At 37.1% G+C, this 13,075-nt stretch overlaps 1 protein-coding gene across 7 annotated transcripts in view; it reads left to right on the forward strand.

The window, feature by feature from the left end:
* Positions 1–504: 504 nt before the first annotated feature.
* Positions 505–13,075, forward strand: part of LOC129577438 (endophilin-A) — a 29,461-nt gene continuing 16,890 nt past the window's right edge. The window contains exons 1-2 of one of the 7 annotated variants that reach the window (XM_055464435.1): positions 508–892; positions 997–1,098. The gene's annotated coding sequence lies outside the window, so the exon portion shown is untranslated. Of the gene's footprint in view, positions 893–996; positions 1,099–13,075 lie in introns of all 7 variants that reach the window. The other 6 variants (XM_055464438.1, XM_055464441.1, XM_055464433.1 and 3 more) reach the window with 6 other exon arrangements.

The following is a 13,075-nucleotide window of genomic DNA, read 5'->3' on the forward strand; positions in this document are numbered from 1 at the left end:
TGAAATTCCTATGCCATTTTCGCTGTTCGTTTCACGATTGGGATGGCGGTGCCTGCGTGCACCCTGCACGATTCATATGTACAGATTATAGATTATACATTACACCAGCTGCGCACTACAATACACGGACAATGAAAAAGTATGCGATACACTTGTGTTTGTGGCCCATCGACTGGAGCGTGTACACAAAGACTTCCATTGTGTGTATGTGAATGAAGCGAATCGAGAACACCGTAACGAGTTAGAAAAAAACAATCAAAAATGCCTCAATGCAGACAAGAATGGAGCGAACGAAAGAGAGTGAACAGTGTGACGGCTGCATGCGATGCTCCTACTGTTGCTGTATATGTCAATGTGTCAATGGTGTGAGTGTGTGTATGAAATGTGTTTTTTTTTTACTTCATTTGTGCGTATTTTGAGATGCGATGTAGTAGAATTTTTACACTTTGGTTTTCGTTCATTCGTTCGTACGTTTTCACTTGCGCCTTCATATATCCATTTCGCTCACACTTACAGTTCACCATCCATCTCAGTCGTTGCTCGCACGTAGTACACGATTTCCTCTCTCACATACACAGAGAACGAGAGAGAGAGAGAGTAAAACATTGAATCGAAACGCCTGAACATTGTCATCGTTGACCGAGTGCGAACAGTTTTTTAGATGGCGATCATTGAGTACTGTCAATTCTAGTTTGTCTTCGCTGAGTTTATAACTAAGATAGCTTAACTGCTATTACTTGCTACCGCTGCTGTGCTGTGCTGTGTATATATCTCTAGTTTCTTTATAAATTGGTGTGTGATAGTACGCGCGATTCAAACAGAAAAAGGCAAAAAAGCAAGAAAAAAATTAAAAAAGATAAATCTCAAACAGAAAAAAAAAATTGATCAAAATGTAAGCAAAAAGAAAAATCATTTCAATTTTGTTGAAACACATACGAAAGAAAAAAACAAATGAAAAAATTATGTTTTGTATTTCTGTTTGGTAATATTATTTAGTTGTTGTTTCTGTACTAAGCAAGAGGAAAAGAAAGAGAAAAACAAAACGACGACGTTTGGTTTTTGGTTCCTTCGGATTTCAAACAAATCGAAGTCCCGTGTGTGAGTGTGTCATGAAATTGTGTATATATGCAAGTCGATGCAATCGAATATAATTTCATTTGCTTCGGAATTCACCTGAATCGATTGCGAAAAGGAAAAAAAAAATGGAGAGCGAAGCAATGAGAAAAAAAAGACGTAATCATTTTGTTGTTTATTGAAAATGAAATGAAATGCGTTAACTAAATAAATCGCCAAAATGTCCAGAATTGTCTTGTGGGGTTAAATTCAAGACACAGAAAGAAAAAAATACATGCAAATTCATTTCCTTTATGTTTTTGTTGATGTTGTTGGTGTTAAAAAAAAATTATGTTGAATATTTTGTAGTGTTGTGATTGTGTTGGTGCGCGCGCGAGAGACAATATTCATTAATCGAAACAAGTTGAAAAATGACACACAAAAAAAAATATTAATATATGCAACGAGGGACAGAAAAAATAACAAGAACATTCAGTCGCAGTTATACGAAGTCAATGTTAAACATTATATCGTTGATTCTTTGACGTTATTGATAATGCGAATACTACCGTTTTTTTTTCTTCTTCTATCTGTTTCGTTTCGATGTTTTATTGTTCCGTCTCATTTGGATTGTGTGTGTGAGTCGAAGCGCTGGCAAATCGTCGTCGTGGTCGTCGACGTCACTCTCTTCTCTCGCTGCGAATTGGATTGTATTAGTGGAATATAGCAATTACTTGTGATTGAATAAGTGCTGCTAATCAATGAACTGTATTACAACAAACAACATTTTTCGTCTTGCTCTCTCTCACTCTCAATATTGTCCAAATAGAGCGAGCGACCAACGAGTAAAACGTTATGTCAAGCAGCAGCACGAAAATAAAAGAAAAATACTGTAAAATGAAGAGCATCAATTCGAATGGTGTTTTAATTTCAAAAAGAAAACAACAACAATAATAATGAGAAGAAGTCGAAAAAAACGCCCCGAAAATTCACGAACAAACAAATCGACGAAAACCAAACAAACACAATCGTTGTTTTAATTATTACCATCGTCGGAACGACGGTGGGTGTTAATGTCGTATACAAAGTGTGTACATTAGGTGATATAGCGAGCAATTGCACATCGCTTATCACCGATTCCCGATTGTTTATTCACGCTTTGATGAATTTATTGTTACTTTGTTCGAAAATAAAAGCCACGAACGGTGCTTCAGTATTCATTGATTAAAATAAGCTGAACTATACGTGCGGCGATTGATGGTGCTGGTTCTGCTGCCATTGCTGATGCTAAATGATTATATTGCATCACCACATTTTCCACTTTGTCGGTGTAATCGCGGCACAATGTCAGCTCTTAGTCTCTTTTTTTCTGGTGTTTTTTTTTTTCTGATTCATGCAAATCACAAACACACATCACGCGAATTAATTAAACGAGAATATCGGATATCGTGAAAAGGAATTTTAATCGTGTGTAGCCGCATGACATTATTTTTAAACCGAAAGGGAGATGGAGAGAGAGAGAAATAGAGAAGGCCTGAGCGCCAAATGAAAAAAAAAACAAATACTCCTATAGCCCTGATCATCTTTGCGCGCGCGAGAGAGAGAGAGAGGGAGAGAGAAATGCATGGCCGAGACCATTTGTCAGATTTGATACGCGCGCGTGTCAAATAGGAATTGAAAAGCAGCAGCAACAACAATAACAACGTAGCTACACATCCATTATTGAACTTGAACTATTTTCGCAGGGCAGCATTTGCGCGCGCGAACAAGTAACAAATTTGCGAACGCAAAATAGAGCAAGTTGATATTTTGCTTGGATGCCAGGTTCAGGCACTTAAAATGTCATACCAATTTAAATAGATTCAAATGGCCACGAAGAATGTGTGTAAAAGAGAGCACATTAGTCACCTTACTTGGCGTAGTAAAGAGCCGACTATCGTCATCGTCACCAGCATATATTCATTAAAACGAACCGACTTTGCGTTCCAATCAAAATAGCAAAGAAGAAGAAAAACACGTTATGTGAAATTCAGTTGGCGGTAGTGCGCGCCACTGGACGAATGCAAAGAAAAAGAAGTGTGTGTATTGTCCAAAGTAATTACGGAACAAGGTTCCAAAAATGAGGTTGCCTATGTTTGTCTGTTTTTTTTTTCTTCGTACGTTTCTTTCTTCTCGCCGTTGCGATGACTATCATTTTAATAGAGGTGTTGTATGGTGTTGTGGTGTGCGCGCATTATGTTCTCGCTTCATTTTTGGCCGTCATGGTATGAGGTATTTGTCCTTTTCTGGAAGGGGGGCCACTTTTCTTCGAATACACCGCGAATCCGAACACACCGTGTGTTTTGTTTATTTTCGACAATTCTATAACATTTTTGGGCCGTTTTCTTTTCATTATTCTGCTTCGTTTTCTCTCGTTCTCTTTCTCAATGGTTTTCCTATTTTTCCAATGAAATGTGAATAATATTTTGGAGCAGAAGACGAAAAAGAAGCAACAGCAGAAGCACATTTTTAGAAGAAAAAAAATAGAAGCGAAATGCCGTTGGTCGTGCCACGCACAACACATAAACTATATATACAAGCAGACAATGTTCATGTTCTGTGTCTGGCCTCGTCTTCATATTCTATTTTTTGTGTCTCTTCTAGTCTAATTCAATTTGAATACGTGCCCGCATTTCCAGCTCAAGAAGTTGTCGAGTGTGTATATATATGTGGCGCGTACAATGCAGGAGAGTGATCACATACTGACGATTTTTTTCTCTTCCTCTCTCTTTCTCTCTCTCTCTCTCTCTCTCTCCATCGCGGAAATATAGAATCAACTTAAGCAAATGGCATAAAATAGTAAAGAACTTTGACGCCGGCTAGCATTTGTCTTTTTCTGCTGCTGCTGCTGCTGCTGCCGCTACTGCTGCTACTGTTGTTGCTGCTGTTGCTATAGTGGTTATGTTTCCACATTTTTGCACTTGGACTTTTCTTCATTCGTCATGCTATCCGTTGTATTCGTAATGTTTTTGGCAAAATCATGTTCTGTATTTGTGCTCTAAATTGCTTGGTTTTTGCGACAGAAAAACTGTACAACATAGGTACATCGAGTCAAAATAGCATTTTGCGCGCCTTTACTTCATTGGAGTGTGTACGTGTGTATTGCTGTTGGTGTGTTTGAGCGCCAAAATTCGCATGAGATTTGTGTGTGTGTGTTTTTTTTTCTCGGTTTGGTCGAGGTTTGGTGTGTCTCTTTGTTGCCAAATTAAGCATTTCAGTTGATATAATATATGTTTGACTGTTTTATCTATGGCGATGATATTATATATTTGATTGCGTCGAACATCATGCATATAGAGTTGCGCGGTGCCTCGCGCACCATACCACACATCATATACGGCATACTTTCTATACAACCAAATTGATAGAATTAATACACTGGTTTCTCTTTTTCAATTTTTTTATTCTTTTTTTTCTCTACATCTTCTTTTTCTACGTCATATTTTTTTCTGTTCAATTTGGCTCTGCTCTGTTCGATTCGACTATGCTCTGTTCGGTGAATATTGATGTACACCGATGACTGTGATGATGATGATGATGAAACATACACACAGTGTGTGTGTGTGTGTGTGTGTGTGTGTGTGTGTGTGTCCTGATGATTTGGTGCGTGTGTGGGGATACCGGAGGGAAGACTTGTTGGTCGTTTGTTATTAATTTTGTATCTGGGACAACTATGTAAACGATGCTGGAACGCTTTAAAAACCATATCATTTTAGTGATTGAATACGATGAGGTGGTATTTATACGGTACCAGGCGTGTGTATCAAAATGAATACAACAACAACAACAACAGAAAACCTTCACATGAAAACACATAAAACGGATTAAATGCTGGGAAGAACGCAAAAAAGGGCTTAGTCTCTTTTATTGATGATCGCAATTTCTGCCGCATTTGAATCAGCCCTTTTGGTTCCGGTTCTATTCTAGCCCATTCGGTTTTCATAATTCGAAAATCATTTTTTTTCTATTCTCTCTCTTTTTCTATTCTCTCTCGTTCGTTGTAAAGAAAAACCATTTGCTGGCTCTCGCTTTTATCGAGATGCAATGCGCATTTTATCTACCATTTTTTCCGCACCGATCGGAAATATCCCGCAAACACAGGCGGACATACGACGACCAACACAGCAACATGATATATCAAACAAGTTTTTGATGTAAATTAACTTGGATACTATTATTAGAGGAATTTTACCGCAAATAAATACATTGAATTCAGTTCTCTTTCTCACTCTCTCTCGTCTCATGCCCGTTACACACTTACGTCGAAAAACGTTTCGATGCTCGTTCAAGAAAAGAAAAACCAGCAGCAAAAATGATTGAGATGTCAAAACAAATAAGAGCGAGAGACAGACAGAGAGAGAGAGAGAAGGGAATTTGGAAGAACGAACGAGGTTGAGTGGAAAAGAATGCGTTGAAATCAACCCTAGAGTTGCTAGTTTTTTCAATGGCTTCACCGTTTCTAAGAGTCGTCATCGATTCGAAGAAAAACCAATACTAGAAAACAGCGCATATCAAATACTTTTCTCGATTAATGAGATTTCGATCGATAACAGCAAATCTAAAAGCGAAATTAGCAACCAAACGAGAGAGAGAAAGGCGGAAATAGAAATGGCATTGCGTTGTTCTGGAAAACCGATTGTTGAGTGGGAGTATGTCTCTTGATAAATGTCAAAATTATTTGATGTTAATTCGTTTGGAAATGCGGATTTTCCATCGAAATGTTGCTATGTGTTGCATGTGCCTTGTTATTTCCATTTCATCTCGCACTCTAGCACTCTTCCTTTCATCCTTCATCTCTGCTCTTGGCTCTCCTCGTACTTAATAAACAGTTTGATTCCTTGTGCCGATATTTAATTATACACAATCATGTGGAGTGCAGTTCTTGAAGTGCCACAATGATCCGTTCGGACGTCTGTCAATGGTTAATCTCCTTTGACTTTCATCGAAATTTCATGTGATTTTGGTTTGCATTAAGGTGGTGTACCACATACACGCACACGCACACCCAATTTCATGTGATGACAGACGAGGAATTGCTGCAGCATGAGAATCTCAGCCTGAGATTTGCTTCTCTATCTCTTTAAATGACAGCAAACAAATGAGCTGAGCTATTCGTCCGCCATTGGGATCATCAACAATTTAATCTCTTGTCTGTATATCACTGCCACGCACTCGCTCTAACTGCATCGATAACATTCCACGCGCTTGTTAAATGTTTCAATGATAGAGCAAATTCTCTTTCCGCACTACCATATTTTGTTGTTGCTGCTTTTTTTATCATCATCAGTCTGTGTATCTCGTTCTGTCGTTCGATGTTGCTAAGGCAACTGTATCATTCGATTGGTATGGCATCGTTGTTGTTGTTGTTGTTGTTTTGTTTGCCATTTAATTTTCGTATTTCATGTCCTTCTACACATTTTTTTTTTATGACAAAACATGATACGATACACACAGAGACATGCAGACTAACCGATGATATGAGGCTTCCCGGAAATTCCGATATGTATAGGTAGATGCTGATATTTACGCCAACAGCCATTTCTCTCTCTCTCTCTCTCTCTCTCACTCTTTCCATTCGTAAAATAAAAAATACAAAGTAAACGTACAAGCATATTAATTGAACAAAATAAAACGAATCCATGCCATCCAAGTTGTTATAAAAAGCATAGAACAAAAATAGATGAAGAAGATTTGCGCTCCTCCATGCACAGAAAAAAAAGAAGAAAGAAGTACATCGCACTTACTGAGTCACTGTCGTCAATACGGTCAACATTCAATAGATACACACACACATAAGGCGTATTCCGCTGCAGAGAACGTCCGTAAAAGTTTGTCATAAATATAACATCCTACAGCGAGGAAAAATATGCGCAAAAGCTTTTCTTCAAATATCTAGCTCAAGATTTATATTTTGTTATTTTTTAATTAAAAATTAATATTGGGGCGTATTTTCCAATTTGTTATTTATTTACTTATTTATTTTATTTTTCCTGAAATGATTTATATGTGGGCGGTATTCACCTGCAGTATAAAATGATTTGAAATACAAAAAAAAACGATAACCCAAAACAAACAGAGAGGCGCACAACCAAATGGAATTATTAGTGGAAATCGTATCGTGAGCAAAATCATAAGCAACACACACACAATGATGACCTTGTTCTTTTTTTCATTAGTATTATTTCTAACTTCCATTTTAACTTATTACATAGAATGTTTGGTGTGAGAGCGTTGAGCGCTGCCCACCCGTGTGCCATTTTTGTTTGAAATTCATGTGCGGATGTTAAAAACCGAATCGCCACTACTAAAACATATTGATTCGCATTGTTATGCTAAGTGCGTTTGCCCTGTGTCGCAGAGCAACAGAGACGGAGCGAAAGTGCGAGAGTCCATTTCAATCACACAAAGATGAATCGAACTGTTTGAATTTCGAATTCATTTAATGACAAACTATCGAATTTCTTTATATTTTGAAGCAAATTTTTGCCACTCGTTCGTTCTCGCCCGCTGTGCTATTGATTTGCTCTAATTTTTCTTTCGGACAATGGACAATACGACCATTCCACATGAAATCAGCCAAAATTCACAAAGAGTCTCTCTGATTTCATGTGGAATGATCGAATAGAGAGTGAGAGGCAGAGAAAAAACGAGAAATTGTGTTACAAATACGGTTTGGGATGGAATGAATATTTGTTTGCAATGAGTATTTTATCAATTGTTTTTCCAGTGAAAGAGAAATGGAGATGTTGTCGGGCTAAATTGTCATTCCGAAAAGATGAACAAAAATAGCTGCATTGGATGAGCTCAGTGTGTGTGTGGATATGTGTGCGCGTTGTAGTGTTCTAGTTTCAATTTTTCAATGCCGTCATGGAGTGTAGTGAATCGGTTCAGTCTTTTCTATATCGTCCAACTCAATGTCAAGGATGTGGTGGCGCACAAGAAGCAACAATTCATTTCATAAGGTCTTGCTAATGCTTTTCCTTCTTGCCTCCCAGCGACAACAAAAAATACACTTTCCTTAAGCGCACAAAACAATAAAATCGAGCGAAAGAGAGGGAGAGATGATATTGAAAAAAAGGGTGCTATTTTTATCTTGGCTTAGGAACGAATCAAATATAGTCAAATCAATGTACACTCCACTTTGCGAATTGACCACTTTATCCGTGCATGCGGGGGCGCGTTTGGTTTGTATTTATGATGTTTTTTACCTGTTTGGTCAATAAATTATCGCTGAATTTTCAATAAGCGAGATTTTGTGGTTTCGATTCGATTTGTGTGGCGCAAACATAAATATTTTCACTGATTGGAATCGTTGGCTGAACTGACATGTGGAAAAGGTTAAAAGCAAAAGTGGCATATGCACACGGCTCAGGCGTGTGAGAGGAAAAGAGATGGAACTTTGAAATGAAAGGAGCAAAAAAAGCAACAACAAACACACACACACACAGCGAAATATAGAGATAGTGTTTGGTTGGAAATGACAGAACACCTTCGACGTGACCTTTGCCACCATTTCAATTATTTGCTATTCTAGCTCAGTTTAGTGTCTGTGTGTTGTTGTCATTTGCTTGCATGCTCCTTATGCATTTTCTTCCCAGTTCGTTTCGGCTTGGAATGGTGAGGTTTACGGTTTCCCCATTTGGAAATCATCTTTTTGTTTGAAGGTTGTTGTCGAAGGTTTCAACGGGGCAACAGCAGCAGCAGCAACAGCAACAGCAACAGCATCATTTCACACATTCCAGTTTGCAAACTGGGCTTATTCGTTTACTTCCCTCCCTCTCTCTCTCTCTCTCTCTCTCTCTCTCTCGGTGTGTGTGTGTGTCTCCGTCTCTGTCTCTGACTCACTCACTAAGCGTATTTGCTCTATCCGTTTCGGGGGCGATAAAATGAATTCATATCTCTCATGTACTTCTTTTTTATTCTCACATTCTGTCTGCTCCATTGTTCGTTGTGCTGGAGCGAGCCATAGCAAACAAGCAACGAAAAAAACGAGTAATTCGAAACAAGATTGAAGCTAAACAATTTTAATACCCGTTGTATATTGCATATTTTACAGCAAATCAGAATATCAAGCAGATTTGCATTTAAAAAAAAAATACAAATCTCATACATCGTTTGTATTTTCCTCGCTTCGCTATTTTGCACTCGTGCTTAAATGTAATTGTGTTTCTATAATACATTTAATAAAATTTTATTTTTCGGATGATGCTGTGTTATTGCCAACAACAAAATGCCAGTATGAGTGTGTGTGTATTTTCCATTTTGCATCGGAAAATCGGTGAACGTTGGAATTGCACAGGCAGACATGCAGATAAGATAATTTTGGTATTTGAGATCGAGAGAAACGAGAGGCAAAAATTCAAAACGCAAACTCTAGTGGAACAAAACAAACAAAAATAATAGAAGGCAACAACAACAACAACAACCGCACATCCAACAATTAATTCTGAAGTTTTGCATCACAAAGCCAACGCTCGTCAATTTTAACTTAGTAATGACCTCTTATCGAACTCGTGCATCACTCGGCAGCATTGCATTTGCCTTGTAATTTGGTTAATATAAATAAGTTGGTGCTTTGTGTGTGTGTGTGTGTGTGTGTATGTGTACGCCAACATAGTTCTTACGTTTTCGATGCGATATTAAATCAAACTTGAATAGTAAAAAAAAGTTTCATTTAGAAATGTTTGCACAACATAAATGTTGTGTGTTTGTTTGTGCGACCGATGACTTTAATCATTTGGGCCGTATATTAAAAGCACAATCATTAACAGTGTTCCAAGAACTACTGTGGTGGCAAAAATAAAGACAGCATGACACAACCTTTGACTCGTGTGCGTACGCCAAGTGAATGGTAAAAAGCCATGTTGCACGGCCTTTGATATGATAGTTCTCGTTCTAAGAAGAAAAGGGAAAAAAATTGCATGAATAGCCACAACAACAACGATAGTTTTGCCAACACAATGTCACACACAAACGATAATGTGAGCGTGAGTAGCGTGTTGTGAATGGAGATTTTCCCCTATTTTTATTTCTCGTCTGTTGTTCATCAGTCAATAGCCTTGGACTAAAGCATATGCTTGCTCTGTCGTGTTACGTTGTAGGCCCATAGCTGATTGATGTGTATTACACCAGAAGAATTTGTAAGCTCATTGTGTTGGGGAACAGGGTAGGGAGGACTGCATGACTGCTTTTTTCTTCCTGCTGCACGACTCTTGTGTTAAAGCAGAAAACATGTCTGTTGCTTGGCTTTTGTGCGTTGGGGATTATTTGTCGATTTGGTATTCGATATGAATAATTCCCTTGGTCAGTTTTCAGCTACTTACTCTCGATTCGCTTTCCACGTACCCACTCTCTCACTTCCACTACCTCTCTCCTCCCTCAAAATTGGCAATTGTCTTGCGCTTCATATATGACAAATACACACACCCAACTGTGAAATGCTCGATGACCGATTGAAACTTATTTGTGCATACATACTGCCATAGCTAATGAGTAAAGTAGCTTTGTTACATATATTCCATGGTAAATGAATGACAAATTATAATTAAAATGCGGAGCTAATTTGAAACTAAACAGTAACGCAATGAACTATCGATCGATGAATAAACTATCGATCGTACAGGACATTCTCTGAATATCAAATATTTTGAGAAAAAGAGTATTTTGCTCTCTTTTCTCGATTCATTGAAACTGATACAACCGAGAGGAAGAATTCATTGAAAATGAATAATAATCGACTATGGGCTTTTCTTTGAATTGTTTTTGATGTTTTTTTTTCTTTTCTTGTCCATCATTTCTGATATAATCAATTTGCCACAAGAATTCGAACGTAAAATACACAGTGCCATTAGCTGAACAAAAATGTCACGATGCTAATTAGAATGGTTCAAACGCTGTGTGTCCAATAGGTCAACAGCAGAGAATACAACAAAGGGTGAGTTTTTCACAGATACACGGTATCACTTTTGTGCTACCCACGGTATGCCCCACGGTGGCTATTAACACTGGCTGGAGCTCATTATAATGAACTCTCAAGGTGTGCGTTACCAAGACAGAATTTCCAGCGAAATGGATCAAAGGAGCCATCGTTGAAGTCAAGTATGACTGGCATTTAGCATACACTACGCACCCGCACCCGCACACAGCACACACGCACAATTCTTTCTCTTTAACAACGTTCCTTCAGTATACACAGTCAAGCTTAAAAGGAATTTTGAGATATTAAAATTTACTGCTACTTTAAAATGATATAAATAACTCTTGGGAAATGTCTGAAATTGAACAAAAGCCCATGACTTATTGGCCATATACAAATCTGAATACAATTGAAAAAGCAAGGTATATTATACGCAGGTGTATATATTTGGAATGCACTGAAATTTCATTTTTTTTTTCGTTTGCGATAAAAATGCCGTTTGAATTTAATCAATAAAAGAAAAAGTTCAATTTAAATCAAACCAATTCACATGCCACAAACACGTGCGACGTAGCGATTTATCGATGTATGTGTGACAGTGTTATTTACGAACGATGCTTAACGTCATCATCCACACAAGACGGCAAAAGCTCCGAAGAAAATTCTATTTTTCCACATCTTGTACAATGTTCACAATGTCTCGTGTCGTCGCATCAACGCATTCGCTATTTTTAGTCAACTTTTACTTTGTTGTGATTTTTCTTTTCTATCTTCTTTCTTTCTTAACTCATCGCGAAATATTGTTTTTCATATTTTTTTTTTCTTATCTCGCCCAAAATTGGTTTCGTAACTGAAATCGCGTTGAATACAAAAATCTTTTCTTTTTTTTTTTTGATTTTCTAACTCGAAAAAAGTCTCCGACTTTTTGAAAACTGAATACAAAAATGTATGCAAACAAATTGCATTTTTGAATAAGTACACCGAATTGTCATTTACTTAATCATTCGTTATGAAGGAAACAAGCACAAAAATTAATTATGGAAAGACCCGATAGAAAAATTCCCGGTTTTAATAGGTTTTATCACAGCGAAATTGCTTCTGTAGTGGGTTTGTTAGTGCGATCCGTCTACACTTCTGAACAAAAAGAGATGCACACGAAATGCAATTCGACGTTGAAATTAGCAACTCTTTTAGCAAATCAATGATAACACTTTATTGGCATGGAAAAGGTGTCTATATACAAATGGTATACTATTTATGAACACTTTTTTGTCTGTAGACAAACGCTCAAATAAAATTGATCAACATTACACTAATCTAAAGTTATTCTTATGTGAAAAAGTTTGTATTTTTTCTGTCTATGCTTTTATTTCACATTCGGTAACATGCATCTCTTGCATGACTTCACTTCAAAAAATTATCAATTAAATGTAAAATCAAAAGTAATAATTCATAAAATATCAGTTGCGTACCTTTGATTTGAATGGAGCTCAAATTGATGATTTTCATGGAAAAATGATCCGTTGTTGTGGTTCTCATTCACTGGAATCGTCCATTGCAACTTGCTTGTTGCACATGTGAAAATCTGATTTTTTTTTGCACTTTGAACAACGATCTTCGGGTTCATGGCACAAATTTATAAAAGCACTAATGAGTGTTAATGGCCAAACATGAAAATGCCCAAAATATTATTCAAAATTTGATGCAATCATTTTGATTTTTCAAAAATCACAATTCCACAAAAATACCATCCAATTATTTTTCATTTTCTAATTAATTTTTTTAGCAAAAAAAATCTTGTGAAGCATGAAAATATTACCGAAAACAATATTCTTAGTTGGAAAAAAGCATTTGGATTGCGTAAACACTTCTTTTATTCCTATAAAGTAAACCTATCCAATTGAATAGTCAATTTGTTGAACTTTTGTCTGAAGGATTCATTGAAAATTCACTTACTTACTGCACTCTTTAGTGAAAAATAACGTACTTTTATAACAATTGATTGAATACCGCTTCAAAAGATCCACTAGAGATATTGATGCAACAGAATTGCTTCAATGAAACAAA

This window comes from Sitodiplosis mosellana, unplaced genomic scaffold (genome assembly GCF_009176505.1).
Source record: "Sitodiplosis mosellana isolate CC-2019 unplaced genomic scaffold, AAFC_SMos_1.0 Smas_scaffold_6197, whole genome shotgun sequence".
Lineage (NCBI taxonomy): Eukaryota > Metazoa > Arthropoda > Insecta > Diptera > Cecidomyiidae > Sitodiplosis > Sitodiplosis mosellana.